The sequence below is a fragment of the Pogonomyrmex barbatus genome, unplaced genomic scaffold (genome assembly GCF_055798465.1).
Source record: "Pogonomyrmex barbatus isolate J1 unplaced genomic scaffold, ASM5579846v1 scaffold18, whole genome shotgun sequence".
NCBI classification, from domain to species: Eukaryota; Metazoa; Arthropoda; class Insecta; order Hymenoptera; family Formicidae; genus Pogonomyrmex; species Pogonomyrmex barbatus.
The window spans coordinates 496,084-518,807 of NW_028297114.1; the positions used below are offsets into that span (position 1 = coordinate 496,084).

General features: G+C 45.4%; 3 long non-coding RNA genes across 4 annotated transcripts in view; 1 reads left to right on the forward strand and 2 right to left on the reverse strand.

Annotated features, from left to right (window-relative positions):
- LOC112552750 (uncharacterized) overlaps positions 1-22,724 on the reverse strand; it is a 227,803-nt gene that overhangs the window by 142,457 nt on the left and 62,622 nt on the right. The gene's annotated exons all lie outside the window — the stretch shown is intronic.
- LOC105428773 (uncharacterized) lies at positions 2,940-5,426 on the reverse strand. Its single transcript, XR_968039.3, has 3 exons — positions 4,906-5,426; positions 3,078-3,698; positions 2,940-2,983 (listed from the first exon to the last, which is right to left on the reverse strand). It is a non-coding gene; the product is annotated as an uncharacterized LOC105428773 (long non-coding RNA).
- Positions 20,145-21,946, forward strand: LOC105428772 (uncharacterized). Its single transcript, XR_968038.2, has 2 exons — positions 20,145-20,458; positions 20,533-21,946. It is a non-coding gene; the product is annotated as an uncharacterized LOC105428772 (long non-coding RNA).

Consider the following 22,724-nt stretch of genomic DNA (forward strand, 5'->3'; position numbering starts at 1 on the left):
GAGAGAGAGAGAGAGAGAGAGAGAGAGAGAGAGAGAGAGAGTTCCACCCCATTGCAAATCCCGAGAATTACGTTCGTCGAAGCGTAAAACGCGCGGGTACTCCGTGAGACCCGGCGTAATTTGCTCGCCCGGGACGCGTGTAAAAGCGGATTCCGCGCGGCAGACGTGACATCGCCGTTCCGCGGCGACGCGGAACGCGTTCTCGCGTTCTCTCTGATGTACGGCACCTGGTGTATGACAGCAGTGATTCATCAGCTAGCGCTACCGAAAAGCCAACGAATCTCTACGCCGCGCCGTCGACCGATGTTGGACATCTCCAACGCGTTGCTCCAACGCATCTCGAACAGAAAATACGCGTATCTCTTAATTATCTCGATCGTTAGTCTAACGTTTTCGTGCATTTTACAAACCGTAATTACACATTGCTCACTGAAAAATATAATTTAAAATTTATTTTATCACGAAGATTACTCGATATAAATATAACGAAAACGTTGAACGAAAAATATATCAAAATGTTCGGATTAAAAGAGTCTTCAGGAATAATTCGCGCGTCACACGGAAACCAAATCTGCAATGGTTAGGTAAGTAAACCAATTCGTCTCTTTCTGCATTAGCGTAACGATTAGATAAGGGCGCAAACGTCTATTCCGTATGTGTGTGTGTGTGTGTGTATGTGTGTGGGTGTGTAGTGTATCGGAACAATCTCTGGCTTACTATAATTTGTAAGCCTTCAGCCATCGCGGATAAGAAAGATACATCTCTCCTTTGCCTTGTAATTACAGGTTTCCATTTAAACGGCCGCGCCACGGGGTTAGAACGCCCATTTGTCTTTAACTGGCGTCTAACAGACCACGTGTACAAGTATATCGCGGAGGTTTCCACACGCGCGGCCGGGATAAATTCCGCGCGCAACTTTCTACATCGCGCGTACGGTAAACACCTACCTACGAAGCTTTGTGCAGCTGCGATGTGCTATTGCCCGCCGATAAAAAGATTTCGTCGCGCTTTTTGTCATAATCGTAAATTTACGTACGATGATAAATCACCCAGGCGCGCGAAGACACGTAACGTAAATCACAATCGATCTCGCGAGTTTATTTTTTAACGCATCTCCGTTTATCATCAATTTTTCTCTCCTTCTCTCTTCCCCCCTCCTCCCCCCTCCTCTCCCCCCCCCCCCCCCCCGCTCTGTTTTAAACTTGTCTTTCTCAAAACGCGATGGCTTTTTATTTTTACAAGTGCAGGCGATAAAAGAGCTATTGCTAAACATAGAAAAAGAGCCACGTTCAACTCGATCTGAGATGGTGTAAGAGAGCGGAAGCGCGTCCGTCATAATAACTAGCAATCATCATCATTCACTTCACAAACGGGAAAGTCAAGGAACCAGACTTCCTCCCGTTTGTCTGTTGCGGGAGAGCCTGAAAGTAACGCGTGTTTATCACGACACCTACACCTCACCCAACACGCCACCTACTACGTCGGGGCAACGAATGCTGTTCGCCGGGCGATTCTTATCTCGAGTTCTCTTTCTCTTTCTCTCTCTTTCGCCGCTTCTCCACCTTGTCCTATCTTTCATCGCGAAGGGACAGTAACTCGCGCCAACGCTTTTTACTTTTCAGCATCATGATCAACGCCGCTACTATCCACGATTATTTACTCACGCTTACAGTCTGATTAATACGATACATTAGTCTTTTAACTTCCCGGTTGGGAACGCTCGACTTTGTTTTTCTTCGTACACGTGATTCTTGTTGCTCGCGAGACATAGTGGAATTCGAGCCTGACATTTGGCATAAATTCGCAAAGACGGTGGCAAATTTAACGCGTAGTCGCATCAACAGGCTCGTAAAGTACGATTCGAGCACGCAGACCTTTAAATGAGCAAGAAGCGCGACAGATATAAAAGGAGAGAGAGGGAGAGAAAGAACGAAGAAAAGGAGAGAATGAAGAAGAGAACGAGTAAACGAAAGAGAGAGAGAGAGAGAGAGAGAGAGAGAGAGAGAGAGAGAGAGAGAGAGAAAGAGAGAAGACAAGGAAACTGACAAGCGAACGTAGTGAGAATGACACACTCGTTTCCATTTGAGCAATTTCAGTGCGACACAAGGCTGAGACGACGCGAGACGAGACGAGACGAAACGAGACGAACCGAGCCACGTCGAGCCGCACCACGGTTGTCTTGCCGTCATGGGGAAGAAAGCCGACGAAACGCCAGGAACAAAAGAGATGAGACAGGGCCTGTGGGGTGCGCGAGCTGTCACCTGCATTGTATGTCGCCGGCATGTCTCTTTCCCCTCCCCCTTTACCCCTCCCCGTTCCACGTGCGTCATCCGCACCGCCACCACCACCACCGCCGCCGCCGCCGCCACCGCCACCGCCACCGCCACCGCAGCTTCTCGGTTATCCTCGTCTCCTTTTCGCCGCCTGCTTCCGCCAGGACGACCGTCCTTCTTTAACGCCTCGTCCTTGCTCGGAGATTCGATGCTCTCTCCACCGGGAAACCGGGAGAGCACGGGTACGCGAGGGGTACAATAGCCGTCGGCGTCGTCGGTGTGCGCCGCGCCACGCCGCAGCACGCCTAATCACCCTCGGGCGGGCGTCTGCTATTGAGATGTTTAATTAACTCCATTGTGATCTCCTCTTTCGGGCTGCGACACGCCGCAACGGCCCGATTATCGTCGGGCCGAGGACAAGGGGTTTCACCGGTTGAATCCCGGAAATTTTTGCGGCGCGTTGTTCGATTAAATCTAACAGGCAACGTAGCCGGTTTATCGGCGAGAATGAACACGATGAAATACGAATAAGGAGCCACATTGAACGTATTGTCGCCCGCAAAATGCAAAAAATACGATACACACAGTCGGAACAGAGTTGTGGAAAATAGATCATAGCTGGAGGATATATTGGGAGCGAAATAAACGTTGACCGCGATTAAATGATGATGTTTCATTCACTTTATTTTTTGCGACGTTTTATTTATTCCCTGTAAAAATTATGAATAATTATTACAAGCTTTATCTCCTCGTGGATTACGTCATGATAATAATGCTAACTTGAAAAATTTCGGAATACGTTACCACATTCCCATGAAAAGATACAGTCGATGGCTAGTTATGTGTAGATATGTACGTTGCCATGAACCGAGTTTGGAGACTTATATTGATAACTCGATTTTTTCTGCGGATGAATTAATAAATTTACTTCGGAACAAAATTGTGTAACGGCGGCCACCAACTTCTGATGAGCAACTAATTGACTCGCGTGATCAGCTTTGACGGGACAATTGCACGAGCAAGATTTGTCCCCACCATTCTCCGCGGTTTTGTTCGTTGAATCTATCTCAGGGATGACTGGTTTTGGTGTTGTTATTGGTGGTGTTGTTGGTTTTGATGTTGTTGTCGATTTATTGTCAACGACATTTGATGATTGGCTGGTCTCTCCATAGCCGATTCTCCAACTGTTGCCTTTACGATAAGAAGAGTCCTCTCGCGTTATCTGCGAGAGCTCTCCAGTGCTTAGCGCGATGAAAAATATAATCAGAATAGTGAAACGCTTCATTTGATCGGAAGATTCACTCACTTATAGAATGTTGAGAAACAGCATCAACGACAGTCGACGAGTGTCGACTTAAGTATCTGCCTGGCGCTTAAATAGCACTCGAAGGAATGTAGCGACTATTTTGGATGGGCCACTTTGTTCTTCAAAAGTTATTCGATAGAAAAGGAAAGACGATCATTTTTATTTATTTTTAAATTATTCTAACTTATGTATTTATTTTTATTCTATTCTAATTTATGTATTCTATCAATTTATATAAATCGTAAAAATAGGATCGATGAAAAAGCCGAATGGCACGTTTGCAATAGCGTAGAATCCGATTTTCAATGAAAAAGTATACTTTTTGGCAATCTCGTAACGTCGCCCTCAGACCGAGGACTATGAAATAGAAAGGAATGTCTCAGTTTTTATTTTGTCATACAGTGACGTAATTATGCGATATGATACGTCTTCGCGTGTTTTATGTCGCAAGCCAGCAACAACGAGCAAATGTCACTCGTGTTAATGAATGCCACGTCCGTGAACGACGAGAATGTCAATGGATCGCGCGGTCAAATCTCCACGAAATCTTTCTCGTCTGTATTTCTCTCGTAACAGCGAGACATTGGACGAGCGAGGTAGCGTGTTGTAAATTTCGCACGGACGGTCTTGTCGCGCTAACCCATTCGGCCGCGATCCAACAACGACCGGCGAGCTGCCGGGCCGATATATTTTAAGAGTCGAATAGACGTATTATTTCGTGCATTTCGAATGCACGACCGCGCGACTCCGTGCGGGCGCATCGAAAATCGGACACTGGCGGTGGTTCCGTCGGGCGCGGGTCGCGCAGGCGGATCGTTTAGATACGAACGGTCATTTTGTATTCGAAGCCCGGAATGCACTTTCGGGATTCTCGGCCGTATTTACTCTCGTATCCGCTTTATCTTTATTCGCGTGTTTAGGTGCGCCGAACGGCCCGCCGATCCGTTCGCGAACACACGATGCGAACCCGCAAGGTCTGGATGTGACACTCGCATTTCTTTTCGTTCGTGTCCCGCGAAAAGGAGCGCGCGTTAAGCAGCTAAAAGTGCAAAGTAAGCTTTCTTTTGCCTGTAGCACCAGCCGATATATACCAGAGCGGGATATTCGTAATTTATTATTGAACCGAATTCATCACTCGCGGCACCAATAAAATTTTTTATCCCTGTGATACAATGGATATACGATTATACAATTGTATGTGTGCGACACAATTGAATGTCGTTAGGCAAACAGCCGAACAATAAAGAATCGTCGCTAGCTTTCATTATCCGATCAAATGTGTACTATGTATTGGCAAAGTTTAATCAAGAAAAGATATTTATTTACCTGCGGCTAAAATGTCATGTGTCCTTATCGATATCTTATATGCCGTTGACGTCGATTCGAGAGGCGTGACGATCGTCTATTTGTAATCATTTATATGACGACGCTCGAATTAGAAAAACCTCTTAACTTAAGCACACTGCCACATGTTTGAATACGTAATTACGACGTGACGGAGTTATTAATTGCACCGCACCGAGGTGAACAAGAGAAAAAGAGGGAGAAGGAAAGACAGATTTAGAATCAAAGATAATCGCACGGCCCGTCGCGCCTTTTTTTCTCGACTTATCTGCGATGCTTATCAATGATAGATGTCAATGAGCGCGGTAGAGATAAAATATAGATGTAAGCAATCTCGTGAGCGTACAGTGTTTTGCCTCAAGTTACGAAAACCTATTTGCATCTAGTCAACACTTAAGAGAACACGTAAAGAATTGGAAACATTTCTTATCTCTCTTTTTTAAATGATTGAGAAGTAATGTATCGTAGGCAGGAATATGAAATACGTATATTCAGCCACTAATATTGAAAATATATTACGAATAATACAGCGATGCGCTTCAGAGTTTCCTTTTCCTTTCTCTTGATCGTTGCGACAGCCACGTAATCATGATGACGCGCACATGTTTGATAAATGTTTTTCCGTGGATATAAAATGTAAACCTAAGTAGTCTCATTAATAAGTGGTGCCTTATGCATGAAATTGTGCAATAACATCTGTTGAAAACTTCATAATGTGGCTTTAAAACTTAAAATTTTCCACTTATTTATGAGCTTTGGATTCTACCAATCATGTTATTAAATCCCTGAAAAAAATTGATATTCATATTTGATATTTCGAACGAATAATCAAAAAAATAAATCGGGAAGCAAAGTTTTATGAAGTTTTATGTTTTTATTTTATTGAGCTGTCTCGCACACAAGATTCTTTTACTTACAAAAGATTAAACGACCTCAACTCTATTAAAATGTGATAAACACTTTATAACTTTAATCAATCTTGAGAATAAAAAAATAATTCATATCCGAGATATTCTGTATGTACAAAAATAATGTGAAACGCGCAAAATGATATATAGAAGAACGTGTTATTTATATACTGGATAATATATTGACGAAACGAGTAGTAGTGTGTAAAAAGCATATGTAATATAAAAGTTATATAGGCAGTAAAATTAATATTGCAGATAACGCACAAGATCTGAGTTATTAATCACTATTATTTACTAGCTACTCGTCACTTGTATTCAATTTTCGAACGATGCGCCATTACTCGCGGCGTCTGGCCTTCATCTATGAGTCCTCTCTCTTTCCTCCGGCAATATTGTTCCCAGTAATGTTCGCATATTGCGATACGTAGCGAGCGTAACTGTCGGTATTTTGCGATCGTTAAGCGAGTAAATGTATACGTTACGTATATGGGACCCCCTCCCTACGTATATACGAAGCATCCAGCTGCCTCGTAAAAAGTCAAACGTATTACGCGTCCGCGCCGCGCGGCTCCGGCCACGTTGACATTTTGTGTATAAGCACGCAATATAATTAGCGGCCATAACCATAAATAAGATAATTTGCATGTATTTTGTATAATAAAGCTATTTTACGCCGAGGCACGAATCTCGTGCTTTATGGCCACCGGGTATGCGTTTGTGTGTCGTGTAAGTGTAGATACGTATGTATACACATATATGCATGGATATGTATGTGGAGAAAAAAAATATCCTTTCTCTTACCAGATATACCGGCTGCGGCTTACGGCTGTGGCGAGGCGGAATCGAGAAACGCCGCTCTGCGTTTTCGGTTCGCCACCGGTTCCGCGCCTCCTTCAAGATTTATAAACCGCGATTATAGCTGAAAACAATTTCTCGCGCTTCCAAAAGTCGATTTCTTTCTTACCTGTGAAATGCGTGGCCGTTGACTGTTACGTTTATTCGAGGCGATTGGTTAAAACGATTTCTATTTCTAAAACGTATCTTCCCAATTATGACACGCTGATATGCTAAGGAATATTTAATAAAAAAATACTTTGCATAATTTAGAGAGTTTAAGGCTCGCATATAAATATCTAATAAATAGACATTCATTTTTGTGTAATACTCGGATACGATAAGATTGTTGTTCGAGTTTCTGAGAAAGTTGAAGGCAACAGAAGATATTAGATTCGACTAATCGTCACTTCGTGACGCGCGGCACATAGCACGATGATAAAACACAGCGATCATTATATAACTAAGATGTAACTCGAATATAACATTAGCATAACGAATCTTTGTCGAGGAGGAAAAAAAAAAAGACGGAAACTTAAGACATCAGCCATACAAACGGCTCCATTTGAACGCGGTCTTAGCGGTATCCGATCTTGTCGCTGCGGTGGTTGCAGTAGACGACCGGCTACGTGAGAATAACTGTAATGTACATCGTACAGCCGAGGATACATAAATTTTCAGTTGCATGGCGGAGCTAGCTACGTAGCTACGCCACTGCGGGACAAGAAGAGAGCCAAGCATTCGAGCAGTCAGACTGGCTTCGGTGTGCGGCCAGGAACAGTTCCTCGCCTAGCATACAAATGAAGAGTATAAACATGTCGTCATTATCTGCCGGATTTATAACATGGATACACCCAAGCTTGACGCACAGGTGGCTCGACAGTGGTTGCCATCTCGAATCCCGACGTCCGCTCTCCTCGCGCACGTAGACGCCGCGACGTGGACGTGTGTTGTTGTTTAACAGTTTAAGAGTGAATTAATAACAACCCGATATAATTTATAGCGATCTAATTGCCTCTCGGAAAAGAAACGCTGCCTTCGCGCGTCAAACGCGCGCTACAAGCGAAATCGTCAAGCCTGGCGCCCGCGCGTCCACGAGTTTAGTTTATTTTACAAATAGAATAATTTTGTTTCAAGGATATTATTAGCACACGCATATCTTTACAAGAAGATAAATGTCATTTAATATCGTTAATATATGCGATCGAGATATTAATATCGGAATTTAATAACACGTACCGGTAGCGACTCGTTAGCAATGGGTCTCGACGATAGTAAATTTAGCACGAAATAAATTTCGAGAAAGTAACGCCATAAAATCTTAGACCCGATAGATTCTGCAAAATAAAAGTGGAATGTGCAAACGCGCGAGGAGAACGGTATAATACCGCCATATTGATCGCACGGTGAAATGCCTGAAAACTGAAATACATCTACGTTCAAGGGGGATATTGCGTAATTTGCAGTGCGGGCTCGCGGTGATAAAAAAAGTGGCACTTGATATTTGCAATTGAAATCGACAACATCGACAAAATGGAAGCCGCGGTAACTATTTGCCGGGGCTGTTGAAACGGAGAGCCGGCGGGCGTGCAAAATTTTTAATGTAATTTACTTTCGCGCCATGACGTAAGCATCCTACTGGTATCGACATTTCCACGAGTGGGCGAAAGAGAAATTTGTGTGAGTGTCGAATGCAGTATTATATGGCCGTGGCAATTTACTGCGCGCCGTTACATACTATTTACCGCACAATTTACTACGCGCGTTACAGCGCAACGTTACAAGAAAGGCAACATATGTACGTCGTTATATTTTCTCGGCTAATAATTTATCCGCGCATCCGCGGAAACTCGATTTAAACACTTATTTCGGCCCGACACACACGCCCAGTCTCACGCGCTTCGCGACTATCCGGGATAATTTACAGAAACATTAATGATATTCGCAGTGAGACTCTCGCGTGAGAAAGGATCTCGCGCGCGTCGCGCTTTTAACTTACGTTAAAATTTTTATCTCCCCCTCCGGCATCTCCCAATTACGGACGTACATCTTTCCCGATTCCTCTCGTTTGTTTGTAATAAATAAGCACGTGGCCTGAAAATCATTTCGTTCCACGATCTCGCGATAGGGTTGCCGGGCGTAACCGTAGCTCGAAATGCCGAGACAACGCGACGGGCTGATGCACGAAGGTAAAGCGGCAATTAGCCGAACGACGTCTCCATCAGCGCTCGGCCCGATACGTGTTGCTTCATTAGGAGATAATGAAGCGCCCGAGTTAATAATTTCCTGTAAAGATCCATAATTATCGGCGCGATAGAGTGGGTGAAACGCGAGAGGTGGTGGAGTAACGATCCGGATGTTAATTTGCCGGAGCCGCGATAAATAAGCGCTTTTCGCTGCCGTTACTATCATACTCACCGACTCACCTTGTATTGTCTTAATATCGAGATGCATATGAGATTAGCATCGACGTAGTATCGCGTATGTGTGACTCATTAAAATTCATTGAGTGCTATTATTGATAAATGGTATAATTATTCTCCCTCCCTCTCTCTCTCTCTCTCTCTCGGTTCTCCGGCAAAAAAATTAATATACTGATGAAAGCGCGATTGAAATTCCGAACACGCCACAAGAGTGTTGAGGACGAGAGTTGCTTGAATATTAAAACAGATTAAAGAATCCTGCGCACTGAGGTGATGAACGTTAAACACACACACACACACACACATCAAGATCTCATAACCATTAACGTTAACGCGAGGGAGCCGCAGCCACCTTTATCGGACCCGCCATAACGAAAATTCGAAATAGGTTGGATCCCCGGGCGTGACCGTTCGTCGCGCGTGTTTGCCGTGGCATTATGGGGGGAAAAAGGGAGGAAGGGTAGAAAAAAACGGGGGGAGGAAAAATAAGAGTCAGCCCGCGGAAGCCTTCCTCCGCAGATTTTTCGTGACAAGATAAGCCACGTCCTGTTTACTCTGGACTGCCGTGGCGTACGAAGATGCTCGTTAAGCCTTTTAGTGCCGGCGTATCGCGCGCGAGCGCCCACAAAGTCGTATATCACCCGGGGGGGGGGGGGGGGGAGGAGGGGTACCTCGGTTTGCACCGGTACCTTAACTCGCAGCACGGAAACACTCGCGTATAGGAGACAATGAGTCTGCGCCGGGCATTGATAGATCTCTTACAATCCCGATTCTTCATCGGGTGCATTTAAAATATATCGCACCCGTCGTGCTTGCACACGAAACGTTGAAAGAGAAATCCCGCCGAGTGTTTTCGAACTACATTCAACAGCCGCCTACAGGCACAATGGCCGATCCCACGGCCAATTATATATAATTAATCATACACAATGTTTCGTAATTTTTTAAAAATTTTCAATTGTAACCAATTGTTGCTGTAACGTCGTTAACTGTAACTTTAGCTTTTGAATGAATTTGTCGTATTTGACTAATAATAAACACGTACATGTATGATTTAATTTTTTCACTTTCTGAAAAATTTCATAGTTGCCACAGATGCGCAGGTGCATCAGGCGAGAACGGACTCTATCACGGATATAGATTTCGCGATGAACGTTATATGAACGACTCGTCATTAATACGAGGGGAGAGAACATATAGGGTAGAGGTGTACGGCAATACGAGGCTGTACTCCTCGAACCGCAAGATCCAGGATCCGATATACCCAGTCGAGGTGAGGTACGAAGCAATAACTGGTCATGTCGCCCAGTAATTCAGTAGCCAATTAGTTAGACGGCGGCAGGAGAGTTGGCGAAGATGTCTATCTGGTCTCGTACGAGGCGGATGCGCCATCGTGTGGCTGTTGCAGCTTCCTGCATTTCACCTACACCAACCCGCGCGTCCGCCCCCCCCTCTCTCTCTCTCTCTCTCTCTCTCTCTCTCTCTCTCTCTCTCTCTCTCTACCCGTACAGATGCATCTTGCGTGTTGAAACGCAAGCCGAGTACAGGAACACCGCGGTATCCTGGCGAGAGAGACCCTCACGAAAGGCACGCGTGTACCTGTTGGAGAAACCGACCGCCGTGCTCTTCTCTAACCGATCTATTGGTCATGTCCGAACGCAAATCTGTCGTTTCTCCGAATAAGATCGAGCTGATACGTCCCCCACGCGACGCTCGTTAAATTCATCGATTTACAATCGCGGGATTCTACAGCTCTCGGATGAGAAGATTTGGCTCATTAAAAATTTTCAATAACGAAACTCTGTATCAGACTTCACGGGTCCGCGTGTCTTTTTTTTTTTTTTTTTTTTTTTCCATTAGAACGGAGAGTGTACTTTATACCGAAATGAAACTGACTTTCTATCACACGTCGGCTTTGAACTTTCCCGCTATCGGGCAGTGCGACGATGTCGTCTCACGCGAGGCGAGTAATAAGTTACTCCCCGGACTGACGGTTTTCCCGAATTTAAGAACGTGGATTTCAATTAGCCCGGCGACTCTCGAGGCGGCTGGCACCCGATAAAATAACGAGGAGCCGAGCCCTCACACGAGCAGGTCCGAGAGAAGTAAACCCACACTTTCTTGGCTCCGGGTGAATTATGCTCTCCCTGAACCATAACTTACCCACACGGAGTTAATGCGTGCTTGTGCAATCCCGTCTGCCACGGTTCAGCCTACCTGGGCTAATGAGTAGGTGTTTGTTGGACATTCTGACACGTTTTACGACTCACCAGATTACTTCTCTCCCTCCCCCCCCTCCCCTCTCCCCTTGCATCGATAGATAGAGCCGACGGCTGCGGGCAGGCGGCAGCCGTTGGCTGTTGCACCGCGAACAAAGATTGGAATAGGACAGTTGATTTACTACGGACAGCCGGCGCGATTTCATTCGAGGGATACGCCTGGGGTATCGCCTCGTTCGTTACTCTCGCAGCCTCGTCGATCTTCCGAGCGATTTAACTCTGGCCAAGTCGCCGACGAACCCGACGAAAAAAATATTCGTCCATAGGAGAAAACCAACGATCGTTTTTCAATCGAACTACTTACGTGGAGAGAGAGAGAGAGAGAGAGAGAGAGAGAGAGAGAAAGAGATAACGTATTCTACATGTTTAATTATATTATTAAAAAATTCGTATACGCGTATATGAGAGAAATAATAACGCTCGCAAACGATCCTATTATCGGCTGTAAAAATAGAGAGATATGTAGGTATATATATATATATATATATATATATATATATATATATATATACATTAAAACCGATAAGATAAAGTAACGCGTTGAGCGAGAGTTGACGCGAGTCTGCGAAGCGGGGAGAATTGATCCCGCTTTAATCGAAGGAAATTCTTACGTGATCGATAATCGGAGTAAGTGCCTTAGGCAGGCAGAGTAGCCACCGTTATCGTCGCTGCCAACAGAGATTAGAATAGCAGAGTTGATTTACTACGAACGAGCAACGCGCTTTCATACCGGAGGATACCGTCTCGCTCGTTACTCTTTGGGGCCTTGTCGAATGGAATCGGCTCGTCGATCTGCCGGAGGATTAAAAATTACGATTGATGCTGATTTACTGCCGCGTTACCTCGTACCTCGCGACTCGCGATTCGCGAAAATCCCTCGTATATATATATATCCTCGCCCGACAATGCCGTCGCATTGATCTTCCTTTATGCGTACTCCAATGCAACGGCTCGCAGAGTGATGCATCTTATTTATCCGCGACGTATTTCGTCAGGTCACGAAGTGTGCGGCTTCTACTAACTTTTCTGGCAACGTTACACGGAAACACACTCTCAGGATTGAATCAATTAGAACGGAATATCGCGTCATCTTAAAAAAAAAAAAAAAAAAAAAAAAATTAGACGGATGTAAAATGTTTATACAACGTTCTCATTTATATTATATTATTTATCTCGATTTTATATATATATATATATATATTTAAATCTTTTACTCTTGTAGCAGCAACTTGAAGATCACTTTATTACAAAATTCGTGTTTCTCTTTTTCGCTGGAATAATATTTTATCTCGAGAGACGAAGCCATAGAAAAACAGATAGATAACCACCGCGGATGGCGCAATAAATTATGTGCGACATCAATTTCGGCAAAATTGTAAACATGTCCAGACTGGACTAAAAGGTCGCAATCGTCTTCACGGCGCGCTATCTGATTTTCGGAACTCATCTAAATAATTCTAAATAGACCCCTCGCAGCGTTCTTTTTTAGTGTTTTCCTCTTATCGAGATGCTTGCGGCGGTTCGCCGAAGGAAGGTAGACGCGTTAACATTGGATGCGCTATTTCGGTTCGCGCCGTATCCGCTCGTAAAAGTCGCCCAAGGCGTGGGCATCCATCCTAATTAACAACCATGGAACCAGGTACGGGACCATCTGATACCATGGCGGGAGTATAATCCGCTCGTTACCAACACGAAGCCCACACAGACAAACACTCTTTACCACCGTAAAGCGCCTCTTCGGCTTCTCTTCCAGTTTGAACGCGATAGCCATGGCGCCTTTCGACGATAACAGAAGCGAAAGAGCGAAAGAGCGAAAGACCAAAGGCGAGAGATTCGACTTTCGCCACTCTGGAACTCTGTTCTCTTTTTCGACTACGCGAAATATTACAAAAGTATTTTCTTCTATGACTAAAATGGCACCATTTTCAACATAATCATGTGTGTAAGAGAGTCTTAGTATTAAAATATTTAAAAAAATCCGATACGATCGATTTCAACGTAAATATAAATCACATTTAGTAACGATCCTCGCAACGAGCATATCGGATAATTGATGTGGGATGTAGTTTTCATTTACCTTTACGGCGCGATGTCTCACTTATTTTATAATACCATGCGCATTCTCTTATACGTTCTCACACATAACGGGTGAGGACGCGTAGGAAACACTGACATTATCGTGAATAGCGGTATAAGTTTCAAGTAATTATGCAGCGCTTTTCTCACGTTTTGATGTTATCGCATTCGTTACTGCCACAGATTGCAGAACGGATGACTTTTAATACGTTACTGTGAATAGGCAATTCCACAATGAGTCACGTGTAAATCAGTGACACGAGCGCACATGTGTTCTCGAACACATATACAAAGGCGAACGAACGAGGCGGAGAAGGCACCTTTGCCGATGCAACCTACGCACATAAGCTAACCACATTGTAATAAATGTAATAAAAATTCCACCGGCACGTATTCTGCAGTCTTGAGTTACTCGAGCGATTCGATGGAAATGACGCGAGGCATAGTGTTGCCAAGACTCGCTTTTCTCAGCTCGATTTACGCTCGTCGCATGATATGCACACCACGCGGATTAATGCGAGTAACATTGTAAGTTCTCTTTCAACGCGATCAGCGATATTTTTTTAATAAATGGCAACTCGACAGTTGTCACGGCCGTCTACGGCGTAGTAAAAAGTATAAATCGATATGACAACTAACGATCTTCTGAAGACGTTCTACTTCTAATATATACATTCCAATATTTTTTATCGATATTAAATCAACATCCACCAAATATATCATGCTGTTTTTTTTTCATTCAAATTAATAGAGAAATTTGATTTAATATCGTGCCATCGTGATCGCGAATCAGACTTCGATGATCGAAAACAAGGTGGAAATAGCGTGTCACGTCAGTGCGCGATTCACTCGTCTCTCTTAATAAATTGCGCCGGCACTATGTCCCGACGATCTCGACTTACTTGATCGAGCGTACCGAAATAAAGCGAAATACGGCGCGCGGCTAAGGCGGTTATAAACAAAGATACAAACTACCGTGGCTCGCGGGACCGCGGCTCCACGCATGGCTGCCGGCGATAGAAGCAGCCAGTTCCGCTTTATGATCCCATAAATATCTCAATAGGATCTTAAATTACCCCACCACCCGAAGAGTCTGCGACTCCCTCAACCGCTGGCTGCTGTTCCGCCGCTGCCGTTGGCTGCTGCTGGCTCTGGATATACATTTACCCGGCCGAGTTTTCGGTGGAGACGTTACTGTTATTTATGGGCTCGTTTATCAAGGTGGCACCCCTTTCCCCTATCGTTGCTTCGATGCAGACTATCCGCCACTGCGAAGCCAATCCCGAGATATATCGCTTCGATACCAATCCGGGTTCTCCCTCTCTCTCTCTCTCTCTCTCTCTCTCTCTCTCTCTCTCTCTCTCTCTTCCTTTTCATCTTTCTCTCTATCTCCCTCGCGATGCCGTTCTTGAAAAAGAGGAGAGAGAGAGAGAGAGAGAGAGAGAGAGAGAGAGAGAGAGAGAGAGACGACGAGGTCCCGAGGAGGCAGCAAGCTTCGTCTTCCAGATCCCTTCTTTCAACTTTTCGCCTGGAGGCACACCCCAAAACTTCCTTCGGTGATAAATGCTCGTGAAGAATCGCACCCGCGCGATAGCGGCAATTAGTGGTGCCTCGTTTGTCTCCCTGTCTACCCTCGAGGTTGATGAGCCTGTGGTTCCGGCTTGACGCTTTGAGTCCATTGCGAAACAATGAAACTATCGAATTTAGGTCTGTGTGTCGTGAGGTTTGATATCCACCGCAAATATAGATATAAAAAAAAAAAAAAAAAAAAATTAAAAACGACGTTAAACTCAGATACAATTAACAATACGTATTCGTATTGTATTCGCCCATTTGATGTATTTATATCCGCCGATTATATAATATTATGAATTGTGAACACGAACGTCAATACTAAAATTAGCCTGATGTAATGACAGTAATGGCTCGTGACGTAAAGTATGCGATCGGGTTTCCGGAAAAGCATATACAAATTGGTCGACGTCATCTTGAAAATATCCCGGCAGTGAACATTCGGTCCTACAGGGCGCTATAGTATGCCCGATCGTGTGCCATATCCGCATTAACCTTTCATAGTGTTCATGTAGCGCCGAAAAAGGATCGTAGTTTTAGGTTTCCTTGTCGGAAGACAAATAGCAGCAGTCGACAGGGAGCGCAGCCCACTTTGTCCCCGACAGCGTGGCGAATAAACGCCCGATCACTTTACGAGGTAGACGGGGTAAGAGTGGAGCGGATAGCGCTTGAAAGAGAAGGAGACGAGACGAGAGAGCAGGAAGGAGAAATCCGCCCCTTCTCAATTCGTACGTAGCCACCTACACCCCCGAGGCCAACAATCCATTCTAACCCCGCCAACACGATCCAACCCCCGATTCGAAGTACGAGGGGAAAGAGAGAGGGAGGACAGTGGTAGGAGGACTTCGGGGGCGATCTCTCTCTCTCTCTCTCTCTCTCTCTCGGCCCTCTCGGCCGTGCAAAACCGCGGCATTGATGTGAAAGCTGATAATACCAGGTCTCACCACTCCACCTGATTAATTTCCGTTTCTTCCGCGACGCGATTTATGGTTATTAGCGTTTCGCTAGTTTCGCGCTACCATATCTCGCTATCTACGAGATAATCGTTGCGCGAGCGTGTGAAATCCGACCATCCAAGAGATTTTCGTAAACAAAGTCTGAATATACGGACAGCGAGAACGATCTTCTCACAAAGTGGAACACAAGCTTTCGTAAATATAATTCTCAAAAACTACTTCTCTTTTCACTGGCGTCGTTAATATTTAACGCATGTTCAAAGCACAGCTATGTTTAGTATACAAGATTTTATACGATGATTTGCATGTGGGAATTTAGAAAAACCACGTGTACACCACATATGCGGTACGCACGAAAAGAACCAATGTAGGAGGATAACAGCGTATCCTCGGATGACGAGTCAGAATCGCAATCTCAAAGCGCAGGGCGCTAACATAAACTGCCCTACAGTAGAATAATGGAACAGTCGGAGAAAAGAGCCGGAGAGAGGCGAGCATTGCCGACGGCTGGCAGACAAGGATAAATAAACGAAGGAAACGGTGTTCGCGTACAAAGGGAAGCAATATCCCTGTCTTTAACCCGTTGCTCCGGACTCGCTCTTGCCGGCTCGTAGAGCTGGACGGAGAGCTAATAGCGGCCGTGGTAAACAAGCCGCTTCTGTGCCGCGGAAACATCACGGCCTCCCCAGACTTTCCTCTTAATCCGTGCCAACCCCTCACTCTCTTTCCCTCTTTCTCCGTCTTTTTTCTTTGCCCCTTCGAGGCGTTTCCGCCATCGTACCTCTATCTTCCGTTTACTTCCATTCAAGTCCTTCCACTCACCCTCCCCTCCCTCCGCCCGGTTCGCCCCCCCCCCCCTCCACGGTCTCTATATACCTTCACCGCAATCCAGTCATCCCTCTGCTTCTTCCACGACCATTTCCGTTTTCCTACCGCCTTCTCGCGTCTCCATCCCGTTCTCTCTCGCTCGCGGAGATGTCTAGTTTACTCTTCTTCGGCTTCTTCTGCGGCTCCTCCGCGACGAAACCACACGATTCGCCCGGATGGTTTATTGCTCGCCACGCTTGCCCTGCCGGAAAGTTATCTCGCTCCGTCGGAGTTTCAAATGTGCGCGCTCTCTTTCAGATGAACAAATCTACACATCCACATTGCGCACTATCGCAATTTTATACATACACACACAAATACATATACGTATATATGTGTACATATACATATATAAACATATTCACACACACCGCGCGTGCGCGCGCGTGTGTATTATATATATAAAATCGTTCGTTACCACTTTTTCTTATCCATTGTGACGTTAATGAAATGATAAACGAAGTATCGCACTCGCACTCGTGCAAGCATTCCGTCATCAATAATGAAGCGTCCAGGACCTTAATGTTTTGTAATTTTACACGCCTAGTTAAGTATGTATCGAAGCAAGCTGCCCGAGAGGCGCACCGTGAAGCACAGCAAGATGATATAAAGGCACAAGTAAAACATGTCTTTGTAAAATTATGCACACTCATTAGCACGTAATAAATATGCTAACGCGTTTTATACTATCTGACGCTCAGTCATTTTTCTTCGTTCAACGCTTAATATATGCAGACTCATTATCGATGGCTGCTGCCTTAGCAGCATGCGGTAGAATAGTCGTCGTTTTGAGAACATTACGGAGAATCGTACGACTGTACAACAACGAGACAAATACTATTAAGCGAGAAACCAATTCTAGAGTAAATAAAAAATTAGTTAATGCAATCGCCTTGTTGATATACGTGTCAAAATACAATACGCTTTATGTAAAATGAAACGGAATAAATTTACACAAAATCATATGTTGTTTCTTATTATAATTTTATCGTATTATTAAAGACATTTATTTTTCGCAAGCAAGTATATATTTTACGGCGGTTTCTTATCGCGACTCGAGAACTCTCTCGTATTTTAAAAAAGTATCGAACTCTTATCTTTTACGTAATCAAACGTGAGCGCGAAGACGGAGGAAAGCAATCTCTCAAGAAAGTCTGAAAGTCTACGCCGTGTCCGAGTATTCAGACATTATCGTGATTGAGCGCGCCAACGGTAGGGTTTGCCGGGTTGGAGGGCGAGAACTGAGTGATTTAGTGGGGTGGCTACTCGACGACTGACCGAGATAACCTGCCTGTCCACGGAACAACCCCATTTGTCCAATGTCTTCCGCTACAAAACTGCTCCGATGCCCTCCGGGCCCGCGTCCTTTTGAATAATGATGGCGCTTTGTCAACTAACAGCCTGCCGATAGTACGTACGTACCGAGTACGTTAGACACATACGAAAGAGTACGCTGACTATAATTTCACGTTTTCTCGCGAAACGTCGCCACGTCGACGTTTTCTCGCTGAAGAAAAAAAAAGAAAACGACGCGAGAATTTATCTGCAAAACGTAAATTTTAATACTATCTTTATTACTTAGTAAAAGAAGTTAAAAGATATTAAAACGTTACGCGAGTATTAATCTATCTAGCCTTAGTTTTTTTTTTCTACGTTAAAACGGTATTAAGTAAACTGTATTGTCGTGTTACCCGGCCCACAACACTCTGCCGAGTGCCGAAGTGGAATTCTGAGCCGAATCCATTTACGTCGATCGACTTGACGCCACCGTGTCTTTATTCCATTCTATTCTTACGCTACCTGCGGTATCAATGACACCGGCTCTTCCATAAGATTCCGGTTACATAGTCCGCCTTGATCCTTCGCACATCTAGAAAAGAAGCGCTTCTGTCCTTTTTCTTCCCTTTGTTTTCTCCCCAATAGATTTATTGCTATTGACTCATATCTTCTCAGCTACCTATTTTGTCTTACCTGAATAGACATGTATACTGCCAATACATGCTATAGAGATATGAAAGAACACAAACTCGATGTGAGGGGCGGCGATAAAACACAATTCACTATTCTATTTATCGATTATCTTCTCAAACATATGTTTCTTTGCGTTAACATTTATTACGCATCGTCTTAATCTTAATCTCTTCACTTTAAGATTATAAACGAGATGCAATTCGAAGATGCAAATCGATATATAAAAATATTGCCCTCCGCCCTTTTTTTCTTCACAATATAAATATTGAAATTTATTAGATTCGAAGTGCGCTTCGTGACAGAAATGCGGAATTGCGTTCGATGTGTTCAGTCAAAGGAAACGAGGAACGAAATCCAGGACCGGATGGGAGATCCCGGCTGCGCGAGAAGAAGCAAAATGGACCGAAAGAAAGAGATTGCAGAAGAGGCAGAGGGCACGGGGGAAGGTAGAAGGGCGAGAGAGAGGTAGGATCCTTCCGAAGATGGAACGAGACGTGAAAGAGAGAAAGCAAAGCCGAGCGAGCGGGCGGGCGAGCGAGGTGGGCCGTGAATTTATATCCCCGGTCAGCCACTTGGAGCCATCAGCGGCTCGTTTGAAGTTCCACCTTGGCCGAGCAGACGTTATAAAGACAAACTATGCCTACGGCACCGTCATGCCCCACCACTTTATACCATAATTCTTCAAGCCGATCCACGAAACGGCCACTCGATCTCGACCGACGAGAGAGAGAGAGAGAGAGAGAGAGAGAGAGAGAGAGAGAGAGAGAGAGAGAGAGAGAGAGAGAGAGAGAGAGAGAGAGAGAGAGAGAGAGAGAGAGAGAGAGAGAGAGAGAGAGAGAGAGAGAGAGAGAGAGAGAGAGAGAGAGAGAGAGAGAGAGAGAGAGAGAGAGAGAGAGAGAGAGAGAGAGAGAGAGAGAGAGAGAGAGAGAGAGAGAGAGCGGAGACGTACCGTGCTCCTCTCCCTACCGTTCTCTCTTTCCCTCACACACCGCACGAGCATACCGTTTTCTCTCGTCCACCCGTCCGCGCCGATCCACGGCATCGGGCCTCTCGCTCGCTCTCCTACCGGACGATCTTCGGCTCGCTTCCTTTACGGTTAGTGCTCGAGGGTAATAAAGATGGTTCTGCTTATGTACAACCGGCAACCGGAGGCGGAGCCAGGCTGCCCTCTGTGGGCAGGACTAACGCAAATGACTCTTCCATGCAAGATGGCGTAGGCATACAAACCGCCGGTGGTGTGGTGCCCGCGAGGTGCTTTTATATTTAGCATGCGACGTGCGGAGAGACCGAGCCACCGCGGACGAATGCACCGCGCGCAAAGCAGTCGACCGTCTGGCGTCAGCGCCGATCGCCAGATCGCCTGGCCACGCTCGACCGTCTTCGCCATGTCTTCGCGATCTGACGGCCGTCCGAAATCGTCGCGTCCCTCTTCCGCTTCTACCGGTCGCAAATTTCGACGAGTGACAGCTTGTGAGACGCTTGGTTTACGGTGCACGTGCGGCCCCTTTTCGGCCTGAGAGATGCGTCTCGGGACGGCGGGCGGGAGGGAGAGGGGGAGGATGGAGGGAAAGAGAGATGCTCCGGTGCTCCGCGGACAACGAGCATCTCCCCACGATTGTGTGGCAGTTACATGACACAGCAGTGAAGTAATATTCGTGTCATTTCTGGTTTTGATCATGCATTCTTTTTATTCCTTTTCTCTCTAGGGTGATATTTGCAGATTTTCATCGTGCGTTTCCCTCTAAATCGGAAATTCACAATCCACATCGTGCGTCTGATGATTTGATCGAATTAGTACGAACTGACGTATTACAATGTAATAATTACGTCTGGTAATGGTGCTGTAATGAAGGGAATGCAATTATACCGGTCGCCGGTTGTGAATGTCACCACGCGTCGGAGATCGTATGCAAAGTGCTTGGCATACATAAATGGTTCGCATCTCATTATCCTTCCGTCATTTTCGAGAGGCAAACCGAAGATAAATATCGAAATTATAAGATTCGGCCGATTTTAGCAACTTGATAGTAATATGTTGTTTGTCTGAATTATGGATAACAGCTGTAGACTCCATTTCTTTCCCTTTCCCACGTTTCCCTAGAATTGACGTTACGAGCCAAATATTCTCCGAATGATGTGCAAATCATCCAAAAATTTTGTACGATAGATTTATGAGATTCATCTGCATAACTCTCCGATAAACAAATGTAGATGGGGCGTAAGATTTGTGCGAGACTCGTTATGCATTTTGCCAAATAACGCAATTTCCGGTGAAATTTATTACGCCAACGGGATTGTAGTTATTTCTCATTCGCCGACATGGATCGCCTTGGCAAGACTATTTTCGGTCTAATAAATATTTTTAGTAAATTTATTCGTTTTTTTTATTTTTTTTTTTTTTTATTATATTGCTCGTTGACATTTACAAAAATGGAAACACATAAAGAAACGAAGATGCAAAAAAAAAAAAGAGTATTCCCACGTCAGCGGCATTAGCTACGTCGTAGCCATTTCAATTTTACGGCACGTCGTCGAATCTCAATTAATTAATAACTGAATTAAATTACTAACTTCCTCTTAAATCAATGACGCTCAGCTGGATCTCGTCTTTCAGTCGGCGAGCTGGACAGCAAGCCATACGGGAAAGATTTACGAGACGTTCGACTGCAGAGATGAGTGTCTCTTAATGTCATTAGCGGTTGGAGCCTTTTTCCAACGCCTCTTTCTCAACACTCGAGCGCTTTGATCGACGCGACGTTCCTTCCACCAACGTGGAATCGCGACGAGTGATTTGAGACACGCTTGTCTCGCACGTGGAATGCGGGTTCCCGGCTCGCTCGACTATCGGACAGCAGTCGGAAAAAACGCTACAGTCGGCTCCCCAGTGGCGCGGATCGCGTCTCTCAGGGACGATCGTCGCGTCTGCACCTGTACATGGGGATGTACACGCTACGGGGATGTAACACTTTGGCGATTCTTTCGCGGTCGTGCAATTGGTTTTCTCCAATTGTCGCGTTGCGACCGATCGACAAGAATAATGCATTTTGTTGAACGAAAAATACCCTAGTATCCTTATACGGGTATTTTGCCACGCAGTTAACACAGAGAAAAGTTCATTAAAATTGCGATAACATGAGCATATACACAAGAGAGAGAATTATTAGCGTTCTAAAACAGGTTCCCCACGACTATGTTTCGATCGCAAAAGACAGATGTTCCGGTAGATAAAAGACCTGGCGGATCAGATCGAGACTGGCGGACGGGAACAATCGGGATCGCTCGATTGCCGGCTACGATCGGTCGGCGGGGGGAAAAAAACGGAGATTTCGAGATATTCCATAAATGTAAGATGTTCGAATGACTCCGATCGGTCGTTGGTGGCGCGGGGACCGAAGGAGAGAAGTAGATACGTCGAGCACGTAGCGCGGGGGCCATCAATCCTCCCGAGAGACGTAGACGAACAGCCCTGGGCCATGGCAAAGCGAACCGACATCAGTCCTCCTCCTCTTCCTCGTCGTAGTCGTCGTAGTCGTCGTAGTCGTCGTAGTCGTCGTCGTCGTCGTCATCGTCGTCGTCGTCATCGTCGTCGTCTTCGTCGTTGTCGTCTTCGTTTTCTGCAATGCGAAGAGACGAAGCGCGCTCGGAAGCCGAGGATGCGTAGACGCGCCGGTAGAAGTCGCTACTTAACAAGCAGGCATGGTGTCTTAAAATCGCATCTCGGCCCCCTTCGGGACATCCCCGCGCGTCCCACCGGACCTCCAGATGCCCCCACAAACTCTCAGCGAAAGTTTCAAAGGACCGCGCCTCCTTTGGAATTCTCTAGTTGTTAACATTTAACAGTGATGCCTCCCATGTAATTTTTGTCGCGCATGCCTGTCGAGTTTCCTCCTCTCTCTTTCTGTCTCTCTCTCT